The 7,556-nt window shown below is 44.8% G+C and overlaps 1 pseudogene across 1 annotated transcript; it reads left to right on the top strand.

Annotated features, from left to right (window-relative positions):
- Positions 1–2,241: 2,241 nt before the first annotated feature.
- LOC125515817 (UDP-glycosyltransferase 73E1 pseudogene) lies at positions 2,242–4,104 on the top strand (annotated as a pseudogene). The gene is made up of 2 exons (XR_015607910.1): positions 2,242–2,259; positions 2,387–4,104. The product of XR_015607910.1 is annotated as a UDP-glycosyltransferase 73E1 pseudogene (transcript).
- Positions 4,105–7,556: the final 3,452 nt, after the last annotated feature.

Genomic DNA, 7,556 nt, shown 5'->3' with positions numbered 1-7,556 from the left:
ATTACTATTCGAAATAGTTTTGAGAGGAACCGGAAGCGTTTTGGGATTTACGGGGTAATACCAATATATTATATATAGGTGGAAATAGTTTCCAGTTGATGTTAAATTAATTTTAAAAGGCTCTAAATATGATTAGGAGGACTTTATATTTATTTAAATATCAACAGGCCTTAAAAGGCCAAGAGGTGGAAAGCTACTTTGGCCACTCTGGCCCAAATAGAGGTGGCGCCCCTTCCCCGGTTATGGAAGGAAGGTGAGGCCGAGTTGGAGGGGGGTCCCTCCTCTTGGCCTGCCAAGGGGGGGGGAGGACTTCCCCCTTTGTGTGGCGCCTCCTCCATCCCTCCCTCCAATCTATATATACTAGAGGTTTTGGCACTTCTTTGATACACAAGTTTTGGAGCCTTCTCTAGTTCTCTAGTTCTAGTTCTAGTTGATCCTAGTTGATTTAATTAGAGCTAGAGCTAGATCTTCTAATCCTCATAATTAGACTCCTAGTGTAGTTCTAATCTCCTCCCTCCAATTCTCCAATGACGATTAGCTCTGGACAGTGAAGCGCTGCCCGATCGTGAAGACTGTATGCTTGCAATCTATGGAGAGGTCGTGCTTTCAGTCTTCCGTTCGAAGGACTGTTCATGGACGGTCTGAGGGATCACTCATCGACGGATCGAGAGGCTTCAAGTATGATCTACGGCGCCGGATTTTTATTATTATTATTAAGAGATGGCATGTAATTTTTCATTTATTAAGGGATGCCATTTTTAAGAGATGACTTTTTTATAATTAAGAGATATAATATTTTTAGCATGGCATTTTTCTTGTTTTTTTGTTGACATGGAAACTCATATTATAGGACCACAACATGTTTAAATACATTTTTATCTATTTTTTGTGTGTTCAAAAAGGATCGGTGATTGGGCGTGGAGGCCTAGAAAAGCATGCACCTCCAAACGATCGTTGGGAGGCGTCTTCCCTAGCGAACCAAAACGTTCACTTATGGGTGCTCCCTCGGCGATCGATTCGTTCGCCCCGACCTTTCCCTATGGGGAGCGTAAGCTAGATATTACGATCTTAATTCTTTGTCTCAGACCTTGATTGGGATAGAGAGTTGTCGTTCTAACTTGATTACTTCTTCGAGATTCCATCATATGTTATCCCCTTGGACTCGATGGTTGCTTACTTTCCCCAATGATCCTTAGTCGGGATTCCTTTTGTCCGTTCAACTGATGAGGGTATAATTCTGTCGCCTGTGTTTTCTATATAAATTTGTCGCATCCAACACATGTTGGGTTTGGACGGACAACCTCTGTCGACCACTTCAATTATGTCCCTGAGTTTTTTATGTTCGAGGAGCGAACTCGGCAATGGTTTACTTCCAATATTCTCAGGGTCAATAATTCCGCAACACATTAACCAAGGCAACTCATAATACTGAGTGTTGATCTTGTGGTGGGACTGGGCTCCACATAAATCGTTTGAGTGTCTTCTCCATATCAAAGAATTTTGAGTTCATGTATTTGACTAGCTATGGTAAGAGGGTGCCCTAGGATCCATCAATTTGGATCCATAATTGAAGATGACTGGTCGCTCCTCGGACCAACTCAAGAACTTGACCCACCAAGTGTCCATGTTCCAGGGGAGCAACTAACCTTGTCCTACTATGTTGAACAACAAGGGAGACAAGGGCTCCTTCTGTCTCAGAGACTTGTAGGTTCTCAAGTCAATGACTACATCATGTTTAACCGTGCAAGGAGTCGAATATGCAGAAGGCGCATCTATAATCTTCAATTGACACATTTGTAATTAATTTCTTGTAGCTGAAGCACAATTGGCATGCTCTAAATGACAACACCTAACGAAAAACGCTCAATTAGATGCACAGTTCAGACGTCCTATCGTGTCGTCGTTTTCTTGGCTTGAAGTCTAATCTCCTAAATAATGATCTTGGATGACTCCTCTGATAGCTCCAAGATGGCCATCACTTGATGTGCGCCCATTCAAATTGTATAAGGGCGTGTACCTTTCAATAACGAGCACCAAGCTCACAAAAGACAACCGCTCTTCGTATAGAATTCTGATTTCTGAACGAAGACTACTTCCACTCCACGTGTTCTGAGAACCAATCATTTCCCAATATCTTTCTGATTTCCTTCTGGTTGCGTGTCCACATTAAACTCGAATATTTTGTTCGAAATTAGAGAAGGTGGAGAAGAAGGCCGGAGCGGAGCAACGTGGGGTGGCGTCGGTGGCCGGAGGACGAAGGTGAGGGTGAGGAAGCGGGAGCAGAGTAGGAATGTGGGATCCGTTGCAGGCAGCAGCCTTAGATAAATTTGCACGTTCTAAAAGTGCCTTTTACTTGACCATTACTAATACCCAACTCTTCCTTCAGACCTTCGTCACCCGCTTAAACCACTTGCGACCAGGACGTTGATGAGTGCGTCCACAATGGCGCCAACACAGCAGGCACTCGCCGGTGCAGCGACGTCACAGCCGCCGCACTTCGTCTTGGTCCCTCTCGCCGCCCACGGCCATCTCATCCCGATGGTCGACCTCGCGTGCCTCCTCGCGTCCCGCGGCGCGCGCGTGAGCCTGCTCACCACGCCCCTGAATGCCAGGCGGCTGCGCGACGGCGGCGTCGCTGACAAGGCCGCTCGCGCGAAGCTCCTGCTGGAGGTCGTCGAGCTCCCGTACTCGCCGGCCGACTACGGCCTACCACCGGACTGCCAGAACGCCGACATGATCGCCGACAACGCGCAGATGCTCCCCTTCTTTCTCGCACTGCGCGAGCTTGCCGGCCCGTTCGAGGCCTACGTGCGCGCGCTGGTGCCGCGCCCGAGCTGCATCATCTCCGACTGGTGTAACTCGTGGACAGCCGACGTCGCCACTTGCCTCGGCATCCCGCGGCTGTTCTTCCAGGGGCCATCGTGCTTCTTCTCGCTCTGTGACCTCAACGCCGCCGCGCACGGGCTGCACGAGCGGATAGCCGCGGCCGAAGACCGGGAGCCGCACGTCGTGCCCAGCATGTCGGTGTCCGTAAAGGTGGGCAACGGCAGGCCCCACGGCTTCTTCACCTCACCGGGGTGCAAGGAGCTGCGTCACGACGCCGTCGCGGCCATGCGTACGTCCCACGGTGTGGTGATCAACACCTTCCTGGACCTCGAGGAGAAGTCCGTGGCATGCTACGAGGCTGCTCTCGGCAAGCCCGTGTGGACGCTCGGCCCGTTCTGCCTGCACAACCGTGACGGCGAGGACAGGACGTCGCGCGGTGGCAACAAGAGCGGCGTCAGCGAGAGGGCGATCGTCGCGTGGCTGGACAAGCAAGCGCCGGAGTCCGTCGTATATGTCAGCTTCGGCAGCGTTGCACGGAAGCTCCCCAAGCAGCAGTTCGAGATCGGCCACGGCCTGGAGCACTGCGGCAGGCCTTTTCTCTGGGTCGTGAAGGAGTCCGAGCTGGCCTCGCCGGAGGCTCGTATGTGGCTAGAGGCCCTGGAGGCGCGCACGTCCGGGCGGGGTCTTGTGGTGCGCGGCTGGGCACCGCAGCTCGCCGCCCTGTCGCACCGCTCCGTGGGGGGGTTCGTCACGCACTGTGGCTGGAACTCGGTGCTGGAGTCTATCGCGCACGGCGTGCCCGTCTTGACGTGGCCGCACTTTGCCGACCAGTTCCTGAACGAGCAGCTGGCTGTGGACGTGCTCGGGGTCGGCCTCCGGATCGGCGTCACGGCGCCCGTGATGATCCTGAACGACGACGCGGCCGCGCCGGTGCTGCGTGGCGACATCGCGCGCGCGGTGTCAGAGCTCATGCAGGGTGGAGAGGAGGCCGAGGAGAGGAGGAGGAAGGCCAAGGAGTACGGCGCGAAAGCTCGGAAGGCCATGGAGAAAGGAGGCGATTCGTACGAAACGCTTACGCAGCTCATCGAAAGCTTCCGGCACGTGGAGGCAAAGAACATGAACATTGCAGCGGCGTGACCGCGTGAATATTGCACAATTGTACGTAGTTCCTTGAATGCACTGCATCGATGTGCAAGGATTTTCGGGCGTAATCATGTCGCTCGATGTATGTTTGTTCGTGTGAATGAAGCGTGACAGCTCTTGCTTTCTTTTTCTCAAGGATACACGATGGAGAGATGTTTCAGAATCATCCATAGAAAAAGAGTCAAGACGGCTGATAAAACGGCAAACGATGGATAGAACCACGTTACACCAGCACAAGACTGCAACGTCACCACTGCCTTGCCCAATGAACCGAACCTAGGGTTTTCGCCGCTGCATAGGTAGGAAATGGACTAGACCGAGACATTGCCTCCAAGGAGGAGACGTCGCCCATAGGCATCGCCATTGTCCGTACTAGTACCCGCGAGGCAGAAATTTCTTCTTGGCCAAGTCCAAACACCCTCGAAGACAGCAAGAGCGACACAAAACTGGAGTAGAGGAGGAAAAGTGCCTTCTCAGACCATTGATTAGGAAGGAGATCCATATCTCCCCGCCGACAAGGAGGGGAGCACCGACAAGGCTTAGCGAGGAGCAGCACCAGAGGCACCGCCTCAGCACGTCGCCACCGGTCGCCAGCTCCCTATACTCAATCCGATGACACAACAAGAAAGCGTTGCCTCGAGATCCAGGCGCCATCACGATTGACGAATATATTGATGCATTTGTAAAAATGCTCACGCATTTGAAAAAAGTCCATGGGTTTGAAAAATGTTCCCAGATTTTGAAAGAAATGGGTCATGGATTTAAAAAAAATCACATATTTCAAAAATAATTGTGAATTTTTAAAAAGTTCACACATTTGAAAAATGCTGTCAATTTGAAAAAAATCAAAAAAAGGAGAAAAATCTAAATTGAATAAAAAATAAATTTGAAAAACACGAATTTGAGAAAAGTGTTCATGATTTAAAATAATCATGAATCTGAAAAAATATTAAAAATTCGGAAAATAAGTAAATTTGAAAAAGTTTACAAATTCGGAAAAAATTCACTAAAAGAGAAAAAATAAAAAATAATAATGAAAAAAATGGAAAAGGAAGAAGAAGAAGAAGAAACAAAAGAACGACAGACCCAAAAATAAAACAAGGGAAAAACAAAACCGAAAGAAAAAAAACAAAGCCCAGAAAAACCAGGAGGAAAGACAATATGGGCCAGCAGTCAACTTGACACCTAGCGCGTACAAGGGATGTGCGCCGCGAACCAACAAGCCTATATTTGATGCTTGAATTTCGAAGCTTACAATCTAGCGAAACACATTTTAAATTTAGGGGTTGGCATCCATGTTTAGTCACCCCGATAATATCCTTTACGTTCGTTTGTGTAGACATTGGCTCAAGTTAAATAAAACTTCGCGAGATTGTCTTAAAAATATAAGCCTATATTTGACGCTGGATATGCCAAATAAAAGTTGGCTTTCTATTTTTGGCGCCATATGTCTCATATTACGCAAATCATAGGGACGTCTCGTCTGAAGGCGAGCGCCAAATGGGTCAGCCAAGGTGTGTGGGAGGGCACAACCTCGTTTATTTGTTCTTTTTTCACGTTTTTTGTTCTTTATTTTTCCTTTTTTCGCCTTTGTTTATACCTCTAAATATGTTAAAATAAATATATTACAAAAAACACTTTACATAAAATATTGGAAACAAATGCTAACCAAGTGTTTTAAAAATATTAAATATGTATAAGGAAAACGTTTCTAATGTATAAGAAAAACTTATACAAAAAATATATGATGTATATGAAATTTTTTGATCATGTATTTTAAAAAATGTAACCATGCATTTGAAAAAAAAATCAAAACAAATATTTGGAAATGTTAAACAAGCATTTGGAAAATGTTAAATGTGTATAGAAATATTTTTGACCATGTATTAAAAAACTTAAACAAATACATGAATTTTTTGAATCAATCATTAGAAAAAAATGTTAGATGTGTATAAAAGAATATTGACGTTGTATTCAAATAAATGTAATATTTTATTTAAAATATTAATCAAGCATTGAAAAAAATATTAAATATGCATAGAAAAATGTTGGCCATATATTCAAAAGATGCTAATCTTGTATCTGAAAAATATTTTAAAAAGCTTATGAACAAAATGTGTATTGAAAAAATGATGACCATGTAATTGAAAAATGTTCAACTTGTATGTGTGCTAAAAGTATATTGCACAAACGTGTGTGTGTGTGTGTGTGTGTGTGTGTGTATACCAAAAGTGTAAAATGTGTATGATAAAAAATAGAAATAAGAATAAAAGTTTTCAAAAAATTTAGTTATGTATTTTAAAATATTATAAATGTGTATGGTATATATGAAAAATGTTGAATGTGTACTGAAAACATAGTTAACATGTGTTGAACAACATAAAAACCAATGAAAATCGACAAAAAACAAAGAAAAACATAGAAATCCAATAAAAACCAAAAAGGTGAAAAACGAGAAACAAGCAAACAAAGCCGAAGAAAAAAGAAAGAAAATAAAAACTTATGAAAAGTAAACCGGCAAAGAAACAAAGAAAACCAGAGAGCAACAAAGAAAAAGGAAAAAATCAAGTGAAAACAGAGAAAGGAAAAAAACAGTGGAAAAAAATGAAAAGTGGAAAAACCAGCGCTTTCGCCTCAAGTTGGTTGCGTCTCCTACTTTACCACGAACCGGATAGTGCCTCAATGACTAGTGGTGCTACTCGGAACCGAGGGGACCTAAGTTCGATCCTTGGCTGCTCCTTTTTTTTCTCCCTATTTTTATTGTTGTAAGTATGTGCTAAATGGGCCGGCCTGTTTCTGCAGACGCTTCAGGCAATGGCTTCTTCTATCTCACGTTCTTTTTTGAAATCACTAGTTAAAAGTATTCGTTATAAAGATCACTCCCACCTCTCTAGGATATAACAAGTGGCATCATGTATATGCGTCACTTATCGCAACCTAAGTTCGATCCTTGGCTGCTCCTTTTTTTTCTCCCTATTTTTATTGTTGTAAGTGTGTGCTAAATGGGCCGGCCTGTTTCTGCAGACGCTTCAGGCAATGGCTTCTTCCATCTCACGTTCTTTTTTGAAATCACTAGTTAAGAGTATTCGTTATAAAGATCATTCTCATCTTCCCAAGATATGACAAGTGGCACGATGTATATGCGTCACTTGTCGCAACCTAAGAGTTTTCTCTTTTTTTTTATAAATTCGTTTATTCAAAACGTTTTATCTCTTAAATTGTGCGTCCAAATCTCGAACCGTTTTTTCCGTTAGATTCCTCGCGTCAAGATCTTCAAAACTAGATTCCATGTTAATACGTTTTGACGAACTTTTTTTCACAAAAAAAGACAAAAAAACCGAATCGGGAGCACGGATTTTTCCCTTTTTGAAAGAGCCACGCCCGTGCCTCGCGCGAAAGGACAACCGTGCCTCTCGCGGAGGAAAAAAAAACAGAAAACGCGTTTTTTTCGTTTCCGAGAGGCACGGACGTGACTCTCCCGAGAGCACAACCGTGCTTCTCGCGGAAGCAAAACAGTGCCTCTCGCGGAAAAAAAAACCAGAAATATTGTTTTTTTCTTTTCCAAAAGGCACAACCATGACTCTCGC

This window comes from Triticum urartu, chromosome 6A (assembly GCF_056163025.1).
Source record: "Triticum urartu cultivar PI428250 chromosome 6A, HENAU_Tu73, whole genome shotgun sequence".
Classification (NCBI taxonomy): domain Eukaryota; kingdom Viridiplantae; phylum Streptophyta; class Magnoliopsida; order Poales; family Poaceae; genus Triticum; species Triticum urartu.
The sequence above is the reverse complement of the archived record's forward strand: the minus strand, read 5'-3'. Positions and strand labels throughout refer to the sequence as shown.